This window comes from Podarcis vaucheri (assembly GCF_965113315.1).
Source record: "Podarcis vaucheri genome assembly, chromosome: 16".
Classification (NCBI taxonomy): Eukaryota; Metazoa; Chordata; class Lepidosauria; order Squamata; family Lacertidae; genus Podarcis; species Podarcis vaucheri.
Genome location: NC_138754.1, coordinates 17015229 through 17024625, shown reverse-complemented (window position 1 = coordinate 17024625; position 9397 = coordinate 17015229).

Genomic DNA, 9397 nt, shown 5'->3' with positions numbered 1-9397 from the left:
TGCACTAAACCAGTGCAGCGCGGCGCAGGGATTCTCTTCCGCAGCTCTGGAAATCGCGTCTGCGCATGTCTGTGGCGCCAGAAATCATTTCTGCACGTGCCCAGATGCCGAAAATCGCTTCTGCACAGGCATGATTTCCAGCATCTGGCCATACACAGAAGCAATTTCCAGCGCCACAGACATGTGCAGACGCGATTTCCGGCATCACACTGCACCAGTCCAGCCCATGGAGGATCTCCGCAAGAGTGATCTGGCCCATGCCCGGTAAGCCTTGCCAAACCCTGGCCTAAAGTGTCAGACTAGGACCTGTGTTCAAATCCAGCACTCAGCCATGAAGCTCATTGGGTGTGTGACCTTGGGCCAGTCACTTACTCTCATCCTAACCTACCTCATAGGGTTTTTGTGGGGATAGCATGAGGAGGCAGAGAACCCTGTGCACTGCCTTGAGCTTCTTGGAGGAAAACACGAAGAAGAAGAAGAAGAAGAAGAAGAAGAAGAAGAAGAAGAAGAAGAAGAAGAAGAAGAAGAAGGAGGAGAAGAAGAAGAAGAAGAAGAAGAAGAAGAAGAAGAAGAAGAAGAAGATAAACCCAACTTGCAGTCCTGAAACATGTTTGTATAGTTACAATTCCCCCAGTTCCAAGAGTATTCTGCTGCTAGGTCATATTGCAGGACAGGGAATAGGGGCCTCCCAACCCTCTTGGACACAGAAAAATAGGCTGCCCAGTTCTTTTGAATTTCAGCTGGCTCTGCTGACGTCAGTGAGCCATAGTATAAGGTATCTGTCTTTCTCAAATAGCCAAAGGCTCAAGAAGTCCTGGGAGAGAGGGAGGAGGCATAGGTTAGGGAATACGTCAAATGCACCGGATATGTTGACATGTCTGAGCAACTGGCATGGCTCTGCAATATCGCCCATCTCATTCCCTTTCACTACCTGGAACCGTATTCAAATTCTCCGGTGACTCAGCCAACTGTGCATTTTGTAGAGGCAAGAAGCCTTTTAGTTCAATCTTCCCAAACCTGGTGCCTTCCAGCTGTTTTGCATTACAACTCCCACCGGCCCCAGTCTGCTGCAACAGGTTACAGAGCAGCAGGAAGGAAGCACCTCAAAGGATCTCTGGCTTCACTGAGGTGATCCTAAAGGCCAGAGAGCCATAGAAGCATAGAATTCTAGAGTCGGAAGGTAGCCCTGAGAGTAACCTAGTCCAACCCTCTGCAGGGCAGGAATGCAAGGCATCTACCGTATTTTTCGCTCTATAGGACGCACCGGACCATAGGAGGGGGAGAACAGGGGGGGGGGAAATTCTCCCCCTCTCTGTGCAGCGCCCCTTCAGCGAAGTGGCAGGAGAAACGGAGCCCCTTCCAATTCTCCTCCCGCTTCGCTGAAGGGGCGCTGCGCAGAGAGGGAAAACTGTGCAGCGCCTCTCCAGCGAAGCGAAGCCTGGAGAGCAAGAGGGATTGGTGTACACCGACCTCTCTCGCTCTCCAGGCTTCAGGCGGCTATCCGCAAGCCTTTGGAGCGCAGCGGGAACTGTGGGAGCTCCGGGTGCTTCAGGTGGCTTCAGCAAAAGCAACGCGAAGCCTCCGGAGCGTGGGGGGAGCTCTCCCTCTGCGCTTAGGAGGCTTCGCTTTGCTATCGCTGAAACCAAGGCGCCTGCATTCGCTCCATGACGCGCACACATTTCCCCTTATTTTTTGAAGGGGGAAAAGTGCGTCTTATAGAGCAAAAAATACGGTAGTTTTCACCGAGGCAATGAGCTGCATCCATGCTGTCAGGCATCTGATTGTAGCTGAAGGTTATTGAACTGAATGCTCCTTTGTGCAAAAAAAGCTACTGCAGGTAGAAATCTAGCATGTCAAGGAGATGGCTGGGGTAGTTTTGTCTTACTCGTGTGCTAGAGTTCTAGCTGCAGGGAATACAGCTAGGGGAGCTGTTTGTGGAGGGGCATTCGATCCTGTGAGCTATAGGAGTGCTTACACCAACACAGGTGGTAGGTGCATTGCATCGGTGAGAACTAGACCTTTGTTTCAGGGGCCAGCTCATCCTCAGTCACTCCCAAGCCATTCCTTCTTCCGATAGCAAAGGGTGAGCAATCCTCTCACTAGGATCAAAGAGCTGGTTTCATTCTTGCTTCCTCTTCTGGGCGAGAATCAGCACCTCTTTGAGTAAGCCTTACTCAAAGAGGTGCTGATTCCTTTGTTGCAACCTCTCCTTCTTTCATGTCACGTCATTTTTTTTAGAGCCATCCATTTTCCCTTTGCAAAATAACAATCTATCTGCCGAGGTGCGTGGCTCTTACTCATGGGTAGGAAAACTAAGGCCCAGGGGCCAGATCTTACGTAAGAGCAGGGATCAGCAAACTTTTTCAGCAGGGGGCTGGTCCACTGTCCCTCAGACCTTGTGGGGGGCTGGACTATATATTGGATGGGGGGGGAAATGAATGAATTCCTATGCCCCACAAATAACCCAGAGATATATTTTAAATAAAAGCACACATTCTACTCATGTAAAAACACCAGGCAGGCCCCACAAGTAATCAGAAATGCATTTTAAATAAAAGGACACATTCTACTCATGTAAAAACACGCTGATTCCCGGACCGCCCGCAGGCCGGATTTAGAAGGAGATTGGGCTGGATCCGGCCCCTGGGCCTTAGTTTTCCTACCCATGCGTAAGAGCCACGCACCTCAGTGGATAGATTCTTATTTTGCAAAGGGAAAATGGACGGCTCTAAAAAAAATGATGTGACACAAAAGAAGGAGAGGTTGCAACAAAGGAACATTGGCTTTAGAAAATGATGAAGGATGCAGAACTAGCAAGAATTGATTAACAGCAAAGATTACAGGCCAAAATGCAAATAAAATTATCCACTGAGGACTGGAGACTTTTTTTATTGAGGATTGAAGGAACTACTATAGCGAAAGAAAATGCGAGCAGGACTTGAAACAGCGTGATTTATTAAGACAAATAGGTTAAAATGGATGCGCAGTGGTACCTCGGGTTAAGAACCTAATTCGTTCTGGAGGTCCTTTCTTAACCTGAAACTGTTCTTAACCTGAAGCACCACTTTAGCTAATGGGGCCTGCCGCCACGCTGCTGGAGCATGATTTCTGTTCTCATCCTGAAGCAAAGTTCTTAACCCGAGGTACTATTTCTGGGTTAGTGGAGTCTGTAACCTGAAGCATCTGTAACCTGAAGCGTATGTGTCAGGGGTTCAGGAGCAGAGGCAAGGGCAAGGGAGGAAACAGAGAGCGAGGGGGAGGAGGCAGAGGAAAAGATGAGTGATGACGACGACCCGAGATCTCCGAGTCTTTCCAGTGAATCAGAAGATTCACAGAAAGGAGCACCAGTGGCCAGGGCAAGGGGGGAGCCTAGGGGGACACCCCAGGGAGATAGAGCCAGAGGGGACTCAGAGGAGAGCAGTTGGAAATCGGGACCAGCGTCACCGCCAGAGAGCAGGGAAGAGGAAGAGAGCCAGGGATCAAGCGCTGGCAGCTCACAACAGGGGGGAGGGCATGAGTCAGGAGTGGCCACACCTCCATCGGGGAGCGAAGAAACGGTCAGACGGAAAGTGGAAGGTTGGGCGCGCGCGCCAAGTTCAAATGCACAGGGAAGTGACGCAGTAGGCAGCCCTGAAAGAGAGCCAGGTCCTAAAGCCCGGCGCAAGGAGACAGGAGAGTCCGGGGGGTCGGCGTCAGAAGAATCCAGGAAGGAAGAGACCCCGGGGGGCAGAGGGACCCAGAGGAGAACAGTCAGGCGGAAAAGGTGGAGCAGGGCTAGGATATTAAGTTGGTGCGCAAGGGGCGGAGACTCAGACGGGACTTCGCCGATCTAGCCATTAGACGTAGAGTTGCACGCAGCAGCTTGAGAATGGAAACTGTAACTCAATAAAGACTTTTACTTAATGATCGCTGGCTAGCGTGATCCTCTGTGAGCTAGGATCTGGAAGCAGCTCTGACAGTATGTAACCCGAGGTACCACTGTATTGAATAATATACGTCAAGTATGCAGCATTTAAGGGCAAATATGGAAACCGTGGAAGGGGAGGACGGGAAGTCAATGGATAAAATAACTTATGATCTATGTAAAAATTTGTCAAGTTTTTTAATGTGAAAAATAAATAAATAAGACTTGAAATAAAAAATAAAAAGGACTGGACAAATTCATGGAGGAGAGGGCTATCAATGGCTACTAGCCACAATGGCTATGGTCTGCCTCTACCCTGCAATCCCTGGAGGTTGCCACCCTGAGGCAACCACCTCACCATGCTTCATGGGCAGGCTGGCCCCAGCCATGGGGTATCTATCCCATGTAATCCCATCACACTCTCGCCCTTTATCTGAATCACTGCGAGCTCTAGAAACTTCGCTTCTGAAGAAAGTCTTGTTTACCAGGTCACAGGAGTCCAGGAGTGCTGTGAGATAAGATTACAGGTATGAGATAAGGCGCTTGATAAGATTCAGAGGAGAGAGAGGGCAGCAATTAAAGGCCTGTTGTCAGGAAGCAGCTCCACACACTGGTGAATTCCGTGTCTCAGAGTTACCGGGTCAGGAGCATCCCGGGCCCAGGTGCAGATGTTTGGGATTGGAGGTGGGACCTTCTACATGCAAAGGAGATGTTCTGTCACTGAGCCACGGCCCTTCAAAAGCTGCCATATATGGAGTCAGACCATTAGTCCATCTAGTTCAGTAGTGTCAACACTGACCGGCAGCAGCTCTCCGGGCTTTAAAATGTCCTACCTGGAAGTGCTGAGGAATGAACCTGAAGACCTTTTGCATGCAAGGCAACCACTCTTCCGCTGAGCTATATAACAATATGGGATGTGTGGCAATCCCAGAGGGGCAGCTACGTTAGTCTGTTGCAGAAGGCAATGAGTTCAGAGAGAAGCAGAAAGGTGGTTCTCCTTTTTTAAAAAAAAATAATGCAAAGTGAGAATAGAGGGAAATCAACACTGCCACAGGCAAGGCACTCTTTGCGCTTGAGCCGAAAGCTGCATTTAGTGCAGAATGCTGCAGTGAGGTTGCTGACAGGAGGGAAGCCTTGAGAGCATATCTGATGGCAACCCAGTTTAGGGAAGTTTTTAATGTTTTATGTTTTATCAGTTTTTTATATTCTGTTGGGAGCCGCCCAGATTAGCTGGGGAAACCCAGCCAGATGGGCGGGGTATAAATAATAATAATAATAATAATAATAATAATAATAGTAATAAAATACACCCCTGCACACAGATCTGCACCGGTTGCTGATTTGCTCCCAGGACAAGTTCAAGGTATTACTATCAGTAGCTGCTTTTAGTCTATTATTATTTTAACTTTTGGAAAATCTTAAAATACTGCTAGTTCTCCTTACTGATAATTTCATTGTTTTTTTCTTTTTGTAAACCACTTTGAAGGGGGGTGTATGCATATTCAAGAGTATCTAGGCACAGAATAATAAAAATGTCTTCAAAAGTACAGATATGTGTCATCTTTGAATCAGTAACAGGCATTGCAAAGGTTGATGAACGCAATACATCAAGTTAACTATAGAACAAATAATCATATCCCCCACGAGACCCCGAACCAAAATAAAATTACTATTTTTGGTTAGCAGTCCACACACAGTGCATCTTCCAAAATAACACTTCAGCAAAACTGGATTACAAGTGGGAGACAAAGAAGATAAATAAGGCCAGGGAAACTGTTTACATGACGAGGTATAAAAGGGAAAGATCATGGCCAGTATGTGCAATGAACCAGAAGGGAATACTGTACTAAAACATAAAATTCAGGTGTTCAGCGTCCCAAATTATTACATAGCATGAGGGAGGATGCTGTGAATTGTCTTCCTTATCAGCACAACTAATAACAGAGCTCCAAGTTGAGGTAAATGCGTCTGACTTCGAAGTGCCACGTAAAACTCTCCATTTTGGGGTTAGTTTCTCCATAAACGTGTTGTTTGTTTTTTTAAACAATCGAGCGATGCATAAATTTCACGAGACAAACAATAAATAACGTGCATCGATTTTAATACTAATAATTAACGTGAGCGCCCTCGATGTTTTTTCGATGCGTACAAAGCAAAACCGGTGTTGTTTGGTGCGCTCCGGTCTGCAGCTGCGACGCGCCAAGAACCCTAAACACTTTTTCATTCTTGGAAACCGATGGCTTCCGTCCAGCTGCCGGCGACTTCCTTCCTTCCACCCACCTGCCTCCCAAATAGTCACGTTCTGTCCCAGGCCTGCCATTGGCCGGAGAGCATCCCCGGACGCCCCTGATTGGCTGGCAGGGCCACTTCACATGATCAGCCACTCGCAGGGTGCGTGATACCTCTGGGCTGCCGACAGGCGTGTGGGTTCCTGGGCTTTGGTCTGTCTGGGCGCTTTTCCACCCTTGGACTACTCAGGCTTTGAAAGGAAACCCCCTCCCCATCAAAGGCAGAAACTGGAAACGAAGAAGCAATTAAAAATATATATATATATATTGCAAATCTAAAAAGATCCAGCCTAAAGAGATGGGCAACGGAGAGGTTGTCTAATTAGAAAAGAAAAGAGGAAAGATAGGAGCAGCTGTCGCTGACAGTCATCATTCCCCAGAGAAATGAGCACCACCAAGCTCATCAAAATGTGACACGCTGTCCAATATTTCACAGGTGAGCAGAGGAGATGCTAACACCTGCGAAGCGCAATTTGCACTCGTCTCTGCCTCATGAATGCTCTGCTCAGGGAGCATATTAGTACAGTATATATATGAAGAGGGACGCGGGTGGCGCTGTGGGTTAAACCACAGAGCCTAGGGCTTGCCGATCAGAAGGTTGCGGTTCGAATCCCCACAATGGGGTAAGCTCCCGTTGCTCGGTCCCTACTCCTGCCAACCTAGCAGTTCGAAAGCACGTCAAAGTGCAAGTAGATAAGTAGGTACAGCTCTGGCGGGAAGGTAAATGGCGTTTCCGTATGCTGCTCTGGTTCACCAGAAGTGGCTTAGTCATGCTGGCTACATGACCCGGAAGCTGTACGCTGGCTCCCTCAGCCAATAAAGCGAGATGAGCGCCACAACCCCAGAGTCAGCCATGACTGGACCTAATGGTCAGGGGTCCCTTTACCCTTTACCTTATATATGAAGAGCCTGCTGGATCAAACCGGACCTGAGGATAGAATAGGTCTGAATTGTGTCCAGATCCTGGATCAGGCCAGTGGCATAGCAGATGACTCTGGGGGAACGTTACAAGCGGGATCTGAGCCCAAGAGCAAGTCTCACCTCCTTTGGTTTCCAGCAATTAGTATTCTGAAGAATGGCTCACACAACCATTGTGGCTAGTAGCCATTGATAACCTCCATGCATTTAAAACTGCCCAAAGTGGTGGGCATCGCTGCCTCCTGTGGGAGAGAGTTCCACAGGTTAACTATGCATTGCACAAAGAAGTCTTTTCATTTGCTCGGAATCACAAGGGGGCAGAGCTGCTGTCACACTCAGGCGTCTACTTGAGGGTTTCCCATTGGGGCATCTGGTTGGCCGCTGTCCCCATCTAGCAGCTGGATAAATTCAGATCTATTTTATCCTCAGGTCTGGCTTGCCTGACAGTTGGGCTGCCAACTTTCCCTCTTAGCCCCTGTTGTTCTGCCTTTGTCATGCAGGTGGAGCTTTTTTTATGGCTCAGAGATAATCATTATTTACTCACTCAAACGGTGGGTTGGCACAGCCAAGCAGGAACAGTCGTTGGCTCGATGGCAAGCGCCGTGGAGCCAAGAGGGCGGGCACCAAATCCAATTAAAATCCAGCTATACTTAGAGCCCAGAGCTGTTGCCTTGGGAACCTGATATAGGGAAAGCAGAGAATATCCCTCTCGCCCTCTGCCTTTCTCTCTCTTGTCTCCCTTTGCAATGTGCTGCGGCAGAAACTTTCACGTTGATAAAGGTGAGGAGTACAAAGATTACAGAACAGCTGGATAACGAATCCAAATTGTTGCAGTCCCTGAAGCTTCGAGGTGTTGGGAGGGGACCCCCAATCTAAGCCCCACTGCTGTAAAGTATCCACTTTCTTCCCCCCTCCCCAATAGACAGAATATCTGGGTTTTATTGTTAATAGAATCCCCAGAGACACCTCGCTGTTATGACCCTTCTAGGGGCTGCCAACCTGACTCACGTCGCTCGACAACTGTGCCTAGTGACCTCGCATCTCCAGCCTTGTATCTCCAGCACCAACCCAGCAGCAACTGCCTCTTCACCACCATCCAGGCCAAGGGGTGCAGGATTTCCACTGCCTCATGGCAGGCTATTCAGGAGTAGGGGACTTTGCCAGCCAAATTCCAAGTGTCCTTCAGTCCTTCAGCCCTCCTGGACTTGCACGCATTTTAAAGAGGTAGCATAGCACAGGTTTGGGTGGGCCGGGCTGGGGGAGTAACACCTGAGTGTGTCCAAAAATTTAAGTGGAGTAGTGAAGAAAAGGGGGATGAGTGGGAGAGTTTGGGGGGCCAGATAGGGATGCCTGGAGGGCCACATTTGTATTAGCGGAGGTGGAAATTAGGGCTGTGTACGCACTCACAGCAGTGGTTTGGGAAGCAGTGTGTACAGATTACATTAGTCACAGTCCACGCCTATTCTGAATTTATCCTGTTAGGATATACTGCATTTTGATAGGTTTCCCCAAAACCAACTTCAATCTGAATTCAGATCTAATGCATTTTGAGCTGGCCATGTGTACATACCCACAGTTAAAGTGGTGTGCTAGGAGTGATGATGATAGGATCTAGGGCTATCTGGGACATAAACATGGTTGTAAAGACGCAGCACTCATTTAAGCTGCAACTAAGAGGGAGAAGAATGTTATGTTGCCCAGAGCAACAACAACAAAAACTTATGGGATGGCCATGCAGAGGAAGCCACGGTTGACCAGAATGCAGAATTTCCTTCTTGGGAACCCCTATCGCCCCTACAAACTGGCTAGGAAAAAGGCACAGCCAGATACAACTAGTTTCTACATAAGGAAACAGTAGTTGAACAGGGGCATAATTCAGCCCTAGAGGGTTCCACACAGAGAACACTAAAAATGCAAAGCACTTCAGTTTCAAGAGAAGGGTGTGCAAGTTCTGCCGCAGACTGGAAGGAAAACACAACTTAAGTCACTCCAAAGGAAGATAATTGGAGCACTCCAAATCATTTGCTTGCAAGAAAACAGTAGATCTAGCTGAAAGGCAACACGTGGAGATTTGCATTGATAATGATCAGGGCACGTCTAATTATTATTATTATTGTATAATCTTTGAAGGTTGTATAATGTTAGAAGGGAGCATGGCTACCAGGGGCAGGGCAGTGATTGTCATGAAGGGACCCTGCACTACTGCCTTGAAATGGTTCTCTGTCCAGATTTCAAGCCTGATTCAAACTGGATCCGTGCTTTATTTTCTCTGCTCTTAAATGCTCAT